We start from the raw sequence: 13,248 nt of genomic DNA, 5'->3' as shown, positions 1-13,248 counted from the left end.
AAAACTGAACTGCTGTTTCGGCTTTCTGGTTTCGAACGGGTACTGCCTCTATCCACTTGGTGAACTTGTTGACTGCCACCAATAAATACGTGTGCCCTCCAGGCGATGACCTCGGCAGTGGTCCAACTTGATCGAGTCCCCACTGAGCAAAGGGCCATGCCAGAGGTATTGTCATTAGATCTGTCGCAGGGGCGTGCGGTTTTGGAGAAAAGCGCTGACAGGGGTCTGATACGTCTCCAACGTATCGATAATTTCTTGTGTTCCATGCCACATTATTGATGTTATCTACATGTTATATGCACACTTTATGTCATATTCGTGCATTTTCTGGAACTAACCTATTAACAAGATGCCGAAGTGCCGGTTCCTGTTTTCTGCTTGTTTTTGGTTTCGAAATCCTAGTAACGAAATATTCTCGGAATCGGACGAAATCAACGCCCGGGTTCCTATTTTACCGGAAGCATCCGGAACACACGCGAACCGCCGGAGAAGGGGGCGGGGCCACCACACCACACCCGGCGCGGCCAAGGGGGCGCGCCCCCTAGGGTGTGGGCCCCCGGAAGCCCTCTGCGCCGCCTCTCCGCCTATATAAAGCCCACGACCTAAAAACCTCGGGGCGTTCGACGAAAAACCACAGAAACCTTCCCGGAGCCGCCGCCATCGCGAAGCCAAGATGCGGGGACAGGAGTCTCCGTTCCGGCACCTGCCGGAGCGGGGAAGTGCCCCGGAAGGCTTCTCCATCGACACCGCTGCCATCTCCACCGCCATCTTCATCACCGCTGCTTGCTCCCATGAGGAGGGAGTAGTTCTCCATCGAGGCTCGGGGCATGTACCGGTAGCTATGTGGTTCATCTCTCTCCTATGTGCTTCAATACAATAATCTCATGAGCTGCCTTACATGATTGAGATTCATATGATGATGCTTGTAATCTAGATGTCATTATGCTAGTCAAGTGAGTTTTACTTATGTGATCTCCGGAGACTCCTTGTCCCACGTGTGTAAAGGTGACGAGTGTGTGCACCGTGTGGGTCTCTTAGGCCATATTTCACAGAATACTTACTCAATGTTGAATGGCATAGTGAGGTGCTTATTTATATCTCTTTAAGATTGCAATATGTTTTGTATCACAATTTATCTATGTGCTACTCTAGTGATTTGTTATTAAAGTAGTTTTATTCCTCCTGCATGTGTGCAAAGGTGACGATGCGTGCACCGTGTTAGTACTTGGTTTATGCTATGATCATGATCTCTTGTAGATTGCGAAGTTAACTATTGCTATGATAATATTGATGTGATCTATTCCTCCTACATATGCATGAAGGTGACGAGTGTGCATGCTATGCTAGTACTTGGTTTAGTCTGTTGATCTATCTTACACTAAAGGTTACTAAAATATGAGCATTATTGTGGAGCTTGTTAACTCCGGCATTGAGGGTTCGTGTAATCCTACGCAATGTGTTCATCATCCAACAAAAGTGTAGAGTATGCATTTATCTATTCCGTTATGTGATCAATGTTGAGAGTGTCCACTAGTGAAAGTGTAATCCCTAGGCCTTGTTCCTAAATATCGCTATCGTCTGCTTGTTTCTTGTTTTCTTGCGTTACTCTTGCTGCGTTACTACTTGCTTGTTTACTTGTCTGGGCAAAGCACTTTTACTGGTGCCGTTGCTACTACTTATTCATACCACCTGTATTTCACTATCTCTTCGCCGAACTAGTGCACCTATTAGGTGTGTTGGGGACACAAGAGACTTCTTGCTTTGTGGTTGCGGGGTTGCATGAGAGGGATATCTTTGACCTCTTCCTCCCCGAGTTCGATAAACCTTGGGTATCCACTTAAGGGAAACTTGCTTGCTGTTCTACAAACCTCTGCTCTTGGAGGCCCAACACTTGTCTACAAGAATAGAAGCTCCCGTAGACATCAAGCACTTTTACGGCGCCGTTGCCGAGGAGGAAAGGTAAAAAGGCACTCATACTACGGTCCCGGGTAAAGTATTTTTCGGCGCCGTCGTGTGTGTGCTCGAAGCTATTTCCTTTAGATCCTGCAATTGCATCTTGTTGTTTCTTGTTTACACTAGTTTGGCATAATGTACAAGAGTGAGCTTCTTATTCTATTTCCTGATTTAAAACATGGATTGTTTGATGCGAAAATTAAAAAACCTATGAAATCTTATTTGCATCTTTGGTAGTAATATTAGTATGAACGCTTTGAACACCATTGTTGACAATAATATAGAAAGTTCTAAGCTTGGGGAAGCTGGTTTTCATGATATTTTTAGTCCCCCAAGCATTGAGGAGAAAATTTTCTTTGATGATACTTTGCCTCCTATTTCGATGATGATAATGATAGTGGTCTTTTTGTGCCACCTACTATGGAGAGTAAATTTTGTTGTGATTATACTATGCCTCCTACACTTGATGAGAATAATAATGATAGCTACTTTGTTGAATTTGCTCCCACTACAACTAATAAAATTGATTATGCTTATGTGGAGAGTAATAATTTTATGCATGAGACTCATGATAAGAATGCTTTATGTGATAGTTATATTGTTGAGTTTGCTCATGTTGCTACTGAAAGTTATTATGAGAGAGTAAAATATGGTTGTAGAAATTTTCATGTTACTAAAATGCCTCTCTATGTGCTGAAATTTTTGAAGCTACACTTGTTTTATCTTCCTATGCTTGTTACTTTGCTCTTCATGAACTTGTTTATTTACAAGATTCCTATGCATAGGAAGCATGTTAGACTTAAATGTGTTTTGAATTTGCATCTTGATGCTCTCTTTTGCTTCAAATACTATTTCTTGCGAGTGCATCATTAAAGCTGCTGAGCCCATCTTAATGGCTAAAAAGAAAGAACTTCTTGGGAGATAACCCATGTGTTATTTTGCTACAGTACTTTGTTTTATATTTGTGTCTTGGAAGTTGTTTACTACTGTAGCAACCTCTCCTTATCTTAGTTTTATGTTTTGTTGTGCCAAGTAAAGTCTTTGATAGTAAAGTAAGTACTAGATTTGGATTACTGCGCAGAAACAGATTTCTTTGCTGTCATGAATCTGGGTCTAATTCTCTGTAGGTAACTCAGAAAATTATGCCAATTTACGTGAGTGATCCTCGAGATATGTACGCAACTTTCATTCAATTTGAGCATTTTCATTTGAGCAAGTCTGGTGGCCTAATAAAATCCATCTTTACGGACTGTTCTGTTTTGACAGATTCTGCCTTTTATTTCGCATTGCCTCTTTTGCTATGTTGGATGAATTTCTTTGATCCATTAATGTCCGAGTAGCTTTATGCAATGTCCAGAAGTGTTAAGAATGATTGTGTCACCTCTGAACATGTTAATTTTTATTGTCCACTAACCCTCTAATGAGTTGTTTCGAGTTTGGTGTGGAGGAAGTTTTCAAGGGTCAAGAGAGGAGGATGATATACTACGATCAAGAAGAGTGAAAAGTCTAAGCTTGGGGATGCCCCGGTGGTTCATCCCTGCATATATCAAGAAGACTCAAGCGTCTAAGCTTGGGGATGCCCAAGGCATCCCCTTCTTCATCGATAAATTATCAGGTTCCTTCTCTTGAAACTATATTTTTATTCGGTCACATCTTATGTGCTTTACTTGGAGCGTCTGTGTGCTTTTATTTTTGTTTTTGTTTGAATAAATTGGATTACATCATGCTTGTGTGGGAGAGAGACACGCTCCGCTGGTTCGTATGAACACATGTGTTCTTAGCTCATAATATTCATGGCGAAGTTTCCTCTTCGTTAATTTGTTATATGGTTGGAATTGGAAAATGATACATGTAGTAATTGCTATAAATGTCTTGGGTAATGTGATACTTGGCAATTGTTGTGCTCATGTTTAAGCTCTTGCATCATATACTTTGCACCTATTAGTGAAGAAATACATAGAGCATGCTAAAATTTGGTTTGCATATTTGGTTTCTCTAAGGTCTAGATAATTTCTAGTATTGAGTTTGAACAACAAGGAAGACGGTGTAGAGTCTTATAATGTTTTCAATATGTATTTTATGTGAGTTTTGCTGCACCGGTTCATCCTTGTGTTTGTTTCAAATAAGCCTTGCTAGCCTAAACCTTGTATCGAGAGGGAATACTTCTCATTCATCCAAAATACTTGAGCCAACCACTATGCCATTTGTGTCCACCATATCTACCTATACTACATGGTATTCTCCCGCCATTCCAAAGTAAATTGCTTGAGTGTTACCTTTAAAATTCCATCATTCACCTTTGCAATATATAGCTCATGGGACAAATAGCTTAAAAACTATTGTGGTATTGAATATGTAATTATGCACTTTATCTCTTATTAAGTTGCTTGTTGTGCGATAACCATGTTCATCAGGGAACGCCATCAACTCATTGTTGAATTTCATGTGAGTTGCTATGCATGTTCGTCTTGTACGAAGTAAGGGCGATCTACACTGAGTTGAATGGTTTGAGCATGCATATTGTGAGAGAAGAACATTGGGCCGCTAACTAAAGCCATGATTCATGGTGGAAGTTTCAGTTTTGGACAAACATCCTCAAATATCTAATGAGAAAAGAATTAATTGTTGTCAAATGCTTAAAGCATTAAAAGAGGAGTCCATTATCTGTTGTCTATGTTGTCCCGGTATGGATGTCTAAGTTGAGAATAATCAAAAGCGAGAAATCCAAATGCGAGCTTTCTCCTTAGACCTTTGTACGGACGGCATAGAGGTACCCCTTTGTGAAACTTGGTTAAAGCATATGTATTGCGGTGATAATCCAAGTAGTCCAAGCTAATTAGGACAAGGTGCGGGCACTATTGGTACACTATGCATGAGGCTTGCAACTTATAAGATATAATTTACATGATGCATATGCTTTATTACTACCGTTGACAAAATTGTTTCATGTTTTCAAAATCAAAGCTCTAGCACAAATATAGCAATCGATGCTTTTCCTCTATGGAGGACCATTCTTTTACTTTCATTGTTGAGTCAGTTCACCTATTTCTCTCCATATTAAGAAGCAAACACTTGTGTGAACTGTGCATTGATTCTTACATATTTGCATATTGCATTTGTTATATTGCTTTGCATTGACAATTATCCATGAGATATACATGTTATAAGTTGAAAGCAACCGCTGAAACTTCATCTTCCTTTGTGTTGCTTCAATACCTTTACTTTGAATTATTACTTTATGAGTTAACTCTTACGCAAGACTTATTGATGCTTGTCTTGAAGTGCTATTCATGAAAAGTCTTTGCTTTATGATTCGATTGTTTACCCATGTCATATACATTGTTTTGATCGTTGCATTCACTACATATGCTTTACAAATAGTATGATCAAGTTTATGATGGCATGTCACTCCAGAAATTATCTTTGTTATCGTTTTACCTGCTCGGGACGAGCAGAACTAAGCTTGGGGATGCTGATACGTCTTCAACGTATCGATAATTTCTTGTGTTCCATGCCACATTATTGATGTTATCTACATGTTATATGCACACTTTATGTCATATTCGTGCATTTTCTGGAACTAACCTATTAACAAGATGCCGAAGTGCCAGTTCTGTTTTACTGCTGTTTTTGGTTTCGAAATCCTAGTAACGAAATATTCTCGGAATCGGACGAAATCAACACCCGGGTTCCTATTTTACCCGGAAGCATCCGGAACACACGAGAACCGCCGGAGAAGGGGGCGGGGCCACCACACCACACCCGGCGCGGCCAAGGGGGCGCCCCCTAGGGTGTGGGCCCCCCGAAGCCCTCCTGCGCCGCCTCTCCGCCTATATAAAGCCCCCGACCTAAAAACCTCGGGGCGTTCGACGAAAACCACGAAACCTTCCGGAGCCGCCGCCATCGCGAAGCCAAGATCCGGGGGACAGGAGTCTCTGTTCCGGCACCCTGCCGGAGCGGGGAAGTGCCCCGGAAGGCTTCTCCATCGACACCGCTGCCATCTCCACCGCCATCTTCATCACCGCTGCTGCTCCCATGAGGAGGGAGTAGTTCTCCATCGAGGCTCGGGGCTGTACCGGTAGCTATGTGGTTCATCTCTCTCCTATGTGCTTCAATACAATAATCTCATGAGCTGCCTTACATGATTGAGATTCATATGATGATGCTTGTAATCTAGATGTCATTATGCTAGTCAAGTGAGTTTTACTTATGTGATCTCCGGAGACTCCTTGTCCCACGTGTGTAAAGGTGACGAGTGTGTGCACCGTGTGGGTCTCTTAGGCCATATTTCACGGAATACTTACTCAATGTTGAATGGCATAGTGAGGTGCTTATTTATATCTCTTTAAGATTGCAATATGTTTTGTATCACAATTTATCTATGTGCTACTCTAGTGATTTGTTATTAAAGTAGTTTTATTCCTCCTGCATGTGTGCAAAGGTGACGATGCGTGCACCGTGTTAGTACTTGGTTTATGCTATGATCATGATCTCTTGTAGATTGCGAAGTTAACTATTGCTATGATAATATTGATGTGATCTATTCCTCCTACATATGCATGAAGGTGACGAGTGTGCATGCTATGCTAGTACTTGGTTTAGTCTCGTTGATCTATCTTACACTAAAGGTTACTAAAATATGAGCATTATTGTGGAGCTTGTTAACTCCGGCATTGAGGGTTCGTGTAATCCTACGCAATGTGTTCATCATCCAACAAAAGTGTAGAGTATGCATTTATCTATTACGTTATGTGATCAATGTTGAGAGTGTCCACTAGTGAAAGTGTAATCCCTAGGCCTTGTTCCTAAATATCGCTATCGCTGCTTGTTTACTTGTTTTACTTGCGTTACTACTGCTGCGTTACTACTGCTTGTTTACTGTCCTGGGCAAAGCACTTTACTGGTGCCGTTGCTACTACTTATTCATACCACCTGTATTTCACTATCTCTTCGCCGAACTAGTGCACCTATTAGGTGTGTTGGGGACACAAGAGACTTCTTGCTTTGTGGTTGCAGGGTTGCATGAGAGGGATATCTTTGACCTCTTCCTCCCTGAGTTCGATAAACCTTGGGTATCCACTTAAGGGAAACTTGATGCTATTCTACAAACCTCTGCTCTTGGAGGCCCAACACTGTCTACAAGAATAGAAGCTCCCGTAGACATCAGGGTCACATCTCATAACTAGATCTCGAGCATCCGACGCTGCCGTTGGCCAGTAAAATCCTGCCCTGAAGGCTTTTGCCACAAGGGCCCTGCTTCCTGCATGGTGTCCGCAGGTTCCCTCGTGTATCTCATGCAACAGTGCTTTTCCATCATCAATGGCGATACACCTTTGGAAGATACCCGAGATGTTGCGCTTGTAAAGCTCGCCATTTACCACAGTGAAGGCTTTTGACCGTCTGGCAATTCGCCTTGCTTCCACAGAATCCTCCGGCAACTCTTGCTTCGTCAGGTATGCTAGGAATGGTTTGGTCCATAATGGCTCGAGGAGGAGGACTTGCTCTGCTGATGGAGGCGAGGGTTCTTCAACAGTTTGTTGCTGGCTTGCCTCTGATTCATCAGTCGACAGTTTTAAGGGTGCGAAAGCTTTCTCTTTTATCGAACGCTGAGCAATGACTTCGTAGAACACTCCGTCTGGGATGGGGGAGCACATGGAACCGATATTCGCCAGAGTGTCGGCTTCCTCGTTGCTAGCTCTGCCGATATGTTTGAGCTCACATCCTTCAAATTTGGCTTCCATATTTTGATACAACTGTCGATAGGAGATCATGTTGTCACTGACCGTGTCGCATAAGTTCATTGGCTGCTGCACCACCAAGTTTGAGTCGCCATAGATTTCTAGGCGAGTCGCCCCGCACGCCTTCGCCATCTTCATTCCGTGCAGCAGCGCTTCGTATTCTGCTTCATTGTTCGTCGGCAGGGAGAAATTCATACGTAGCATGTATTTCATCTTATCTCCCTGCAGTGATATCAATATCACTCCTTCTCCTACGCCCGTGCTCCGTTTTGACCCGTCGCCATGATCCCGACATGTCGGGTGCTGCTGGTGTCTGTGACTGGATCCAATCTGCCACGAAATCTGGGAGGACTTGGGATTTTATCGCCGTTCGATTAACGTAAGTTATGTCGTGTGGCGCTATTTCGATGGCCCATTGGGACACTCGACCCGTGGCTTCTGGATTAGTCATTATGTTCTTCAATGGCGCTTCACTTACGACGATAATCGGATGCTCCGTGAAATAATGTCGCAGCTTGCGAGCCGACTTCCATACTGCGTATGCCAGCTTCTGATGATGAGGGTATCTCTGCTTTGCGGGTGTGAGTACTTCACTGAGGTAATACACAGGCCTCTGAACACCGTGGACTTTTCCTGCTTCTTCTCGCTCAACAACCAAAACGCTGCTGAAGACTTGTGCTGTTGCGGCTATGTACATAAGCAACGTTTCTTTCTCGCGCGGAGTTACAAGGACTGGGGACGTCGACAAGATTTTCTTCAGATTGTCGAAGGACTCCTGCGCCTCCTTTGTCCACTCGAACTTTTCTGACTTTTTCATCAAGTTGTAAAAGGGGAAAGCTTTCTCTCCTAGCTTGGCGATGAATCTACTGAGCGCTGCTAATCGTCCTGCCAACTGCTGCACTTGGTGCAGATTCTTTGGCGGCTCCATGTCGAGAATAGCTTTGATCTTCAAAGGGTTTGCTTCAATCCCTCTGGCTGAGATGAAGTACCCGAGTACTTGTCCCCCTGGCACTCCGAAGAAACATTTTTTGGGATTCAGCTTGATTTTATACTTGTCTAGGTTGTCGAAAGTTTCTCGTAAATCATCGATGAGAGTGGCGGCATGCTTCGTTTTCACCACGATATCGTCGATGTAGACTTCGATGTTCCTCCCAATCTGCTCTCCAAGGCAAGCCTGCATGCAACGTTGATAAGTTACTCCTGCGTTTTTCAACCCGAAGGTCATGACGTTGTAACGTAAAAACGCTGTGTGGGGTGATGAACGCGGTTAGTTCCTGGTCTTCTTTCTTCAGCTTGATCTGATTATACCCGGAGTATGCATCGAGGAAGGAGAGGCGATCGCATCCGGCTGTGGAGTCAACTATCTGGTCAATACGAGGCAGCGGGAAGTGGTCTTTCAGACAGTGTTTATTAAGGCTGGTGTAATCCATGCACATGCGTAGAGCGGTGGTGTCCTTTTTGGGCACCATGACAGGGTTGGCCACCCACTCAGCTTCCTTGAGCTCCCGAATGAATCCTGCTTTACGGAGTCGACTGATTTCTTCGCCAATTGTTCTCCTCTTTGGTTCGGAAAATTGGCACATTGACTGCTGCACTGGTTTGGCTGTCGGGTCAACATTAAGGGCGTGCTCAGCGAGTTCCCTGGGGATACCTGGCATGTCGGATGGTTCCCATGCAAATATCTCCCAGCGCTCACGGAGGAACTCGATGAGCGCGCCTTCCTATGCGCCAGTAAGGTCAGCCGACATATTGACCGTTTTCTTCGGGTCAGTGGGGTGCACCTTCTTGGCTTCCTTTGCAGCGTCGAACTCATCGGATCTTACGTTTCGATTGTCGGCTGGTGGTTGCGTGTGATCTGTAACGGTGTCGATTGCGTTGAGTTCTTCCTTGGCTCCGAACTTCGAGGCAATCTTCTGGAATTCCCTGTCGTAGTTGTCCGATCGAGCAAAGCTTCCATGAACGGTTATTGGGGTCCCGTTGTTGCCTCGCATCTTCAGTTTTAGGTACGCGTAATTAGGTACAGCCATGAATTTGGCAAACGCAGGCCTGCCGAGGATGGCGTGATACTGAGACTCCCAGTCGACTACTTCGAACTCGATCTTCTCTTTCCTGATATTGTTGGGCGTGCCGAAAACTACATCCAATGATGTTTTACCAAGAGAATAAGCGGGTCGAGTCGGTATAATGCCGTGGAACCCTGTGTCGGACTCTCTTAGCATATCGACTGTTAAACCCATTGCTCTCATTGTGCTGGCGAATAGTAGGTTCAAGCCACTTCCTCCATCCATGAATACTTTGCTCATATTGTACCCTCCAATCTGTGCTTCGAGAACAAGGGCCGCATGGCCGGGCCTCGGAACAGCTTTCGGGTGGTTCGCCCTGCTGAAGGAGATACTCTGGTCTGACCAGTCAATAAAGTCGGGTGTATCGACCATGGCAACTTCCGCATATTTTACTTCCCGGGAGAACTTTTTGATTTCTCTCTTTGAAAAGCTGGTTTTATGGATCATGTTGACTTGCCCGCATGGTTCTGGAAACACCTCTATTGGCACATGCTCGCTTCCTCCTGTTGGTACGTACGGTTCCGATACATATGGTTCTGGTGGATAACTGTAGGACCTCGCCCTTCTCTCCATTGCGTGAACTCTTGATATAGCTTCGGCTCTGAGATCATCACAGAACTGTCGAATCTCCAGGAAGTGTCGGCAGTTCCGTAGCAGATGACTGGACTTCTCTCGACCGTCCTTTGGATCAATGTAAGAGTGAAGGTAGCATGGTGCCTCGAGTTGCTCCGTAGCCGATAGATACGGTGAGCGGGTGCGACCATGGATCGGTTGCATGTCCTGGTGTCCTCGTTCGGATTGGCGAGGGTGAGTCGATGTACGTTCTTCCTCTTCACGGCGCGAGTCCCTTCGTCTTTTCCTTCGTCCCGTTGTGAGGTCGAAACTTCCTCGGCTGCCTCCTTGCATGTTTCTGGATGGAACTTCCGAGGTTGCCACCGGAGCGTCATCTGCCGAAATTGAGGTCCTCGGGCCAGATGTACCTGTCCTAGGGAGGCGAAGAAAGCCTCCGGAGTCGATAATGAAGTGGACACCTCCGAAAGTTGCGGTCATGTCGTCGCACGATTCTGCAGGGATCGAGTGCGGCGGCTCGAGATGTGGTACAAACTCAAAGGATCCGCAGCGGATCGGGTTTTTTTGGATCTGGTGGCGTTGGTGATTCGAGTATGAACGCCGCGGATGTGACTGGTATCGCCGATGACCTGCCTTGTGCCGACAGGGTTCCCACAGACGGCACCAATTGTCGAGGGTACTCCTCGGCAATGCCCTCCGATTGGGGCTTAGGGTTGACGGAATCCTGCAAGCTGACACGAGACATCGGTTCACAGACAAGCGGGGAGAGCGATTTACCCAGGTTCGGGGCCCTCGACGAGGTAAAACCCTTATGTCCTGCCTGTCTGTTCTTGATTATAAAGATATTGGGTTACAATGGGGTGCCGAATAGTTCGGCTGAGATCTCGTCGAGAGGTTAAGTGCTATGATGACCTAGCTCTAGACTTTTGGTGGCTAAGATTGCTAAGTTTGATCGTGTCCTTCGGCAGCACCTCTCCTGGCCTTTATATAGGAGGCCAGGTCTCAAGAGGTCTAACCGAGTACGACTAGGTTTACAGTAGTTTTAAATCTAATCTTTCCTTATTCGGCCGCTTCTTTGTCTTGCCCGTCAAGGAATCTTCTGGTGCGCCATCCAAGTGGCCCGCCTTGCCTCCAATTGCCTTCATGGGCCTCCAACTGGACAATACGGGATAGGACAATGTCGGTTACCCGAAGGGTAATGCCCACGTCAGTTCCCGAGAAGATGTATAAATAAGCGGAGGATTTAGGTCGGTGGGGCGCCTGGTGGGCCCAGACCTACCCTAGGCGCGGGCCAGGTCCAGGCCGCGCCTAGGGGTGGTCTGGCCGCCCTGCTGCACCTCTTTGACCCCCCTCTGGATTTCGTCTTCGTTTCGGTAAAATATTGACTTTGGTTTTTGTTTTGTCCAATTCCGAGAATATTTCCTGTACAACTTTTCTGAAATACAAAAACAACAGAGAATAGGGAACTAGCACTGTGGCATCTTGTTAATAGGTTAGTACTGAAAATCATGTAAAAGTGCAACGAAGTGTAAAAACATATATGAATTGGTGTAAAATAAGCATGGAGCATAAAAATTATAGACACGTTTGTGACGTATCACATGTTCACTCCTTTCATATGTACACATGCATGTATTTGAGTGCTTGATTGCGATAAACACATTGGCTAATGGATACTTAATCATGTCCACATAAGACAACCACAACATTTACTCACACGGCGATGTTGTTAGCCTCGACTTTATTCGTGTCTCACCTATAGCATTGTAGCATCATAAATATGTACACTCACATGTACTACTCAAACCATTGTGTCAGGTTCTCAACAACAAATATTTTAAATATTATTATTTACATAGTCAACATAACAAAAATATTTGTAAGTGTAAGACCTTTATTTGAATAAAAAATATGTGCCTAACTTTAGGTGTACAAATGTGGTCCATGAAGTTAACACATAACTATTTTGATTTTGCGCAATGTTGTACTCTTAACACTCATTCGTTGGAAGGAGTGTTTTTTGTTTTGTTTTTAGTACATTGTGTAGTCCTTAATGCATAATAGATATCCCTTTCTGGTAATCTGGAAACCCACCTTAACCAATTCATTTTTACAAGAGCAGCATATATTAAACCTATTTCCCGGACTATGTCAAAAGAAGACAACAAATGTGAATTTAGCTTTACAAATGGAGATTGTTACAACATAATACAACACCAACCTAGTAAAAAGACACTACAACGTCGTACAAAAACATTATAACAGTAAACCCAACAATAGAGAACAGTCTCTTGGTGGGTGGTAGAGTTGTGGAAACATGACCAGCGATGCTCAAATTTGGGTGCATACATTTACACACATGTTGGTGTGTCTAGTATGATTTTTGGTGGGATTCGTACTTATCTCTCGTCCCTGTCATTATAGTTTCTTAATCACAAAGCATAGTCTCATAGCACAACGCGAGAGTGGTTGGTGCACATGCCTGTATACTTGTAATCGAAAAGAAAATCAAATAGTACATTATTAGAGTTATTGGATGAGGATCGGTCCATAAAAATTGCTGGTGAAAGAGGAACATTAATTGACACAAATCATCCTGAGATTTTGCAGTAAAAAGTAGCAAATTCCCAATCGACCAGTCTTTACTGCGATTCCCAAAATATGGCTATACTAATCATACAAAGACCATATAGGATATAGCAATCCAGCCGATAAGACAATATCTTGAGTACTATACATTTTGCAGGAAATGAACAAAATAGCGGTGAGCATTGGAGTCCGGAAGGATAAACCGGTGGATTATTCGGCTGATGACTGATGAGTTGCGCTACAGCATGGAGCCCCTTGGCGGCGAGTGTGTATGCGCCTGAACAAGGGCAGAAGAAACCGATGCCGTGCAATTATTGCTTTCCTCCCCTAGGCTG

Source organism: Lolium rigidum, chromosome 3 (genome assembly GCF_022539505.1).
Source record: "Lolium rigidum isolate FL_2022 chromosome 3, APGP_CSIRO_Lrig_0.1, whole genome shotgun sequence".
NCBI classification, from domain to species: Eukaryota; Viridiplantae; Streptophyta; class Magnoliopsida; order Poales; family Poaceae; genus Lolium; species Lolium rigidum.
Note: the sequence above shows the minus strand (reverse complement) of the source record.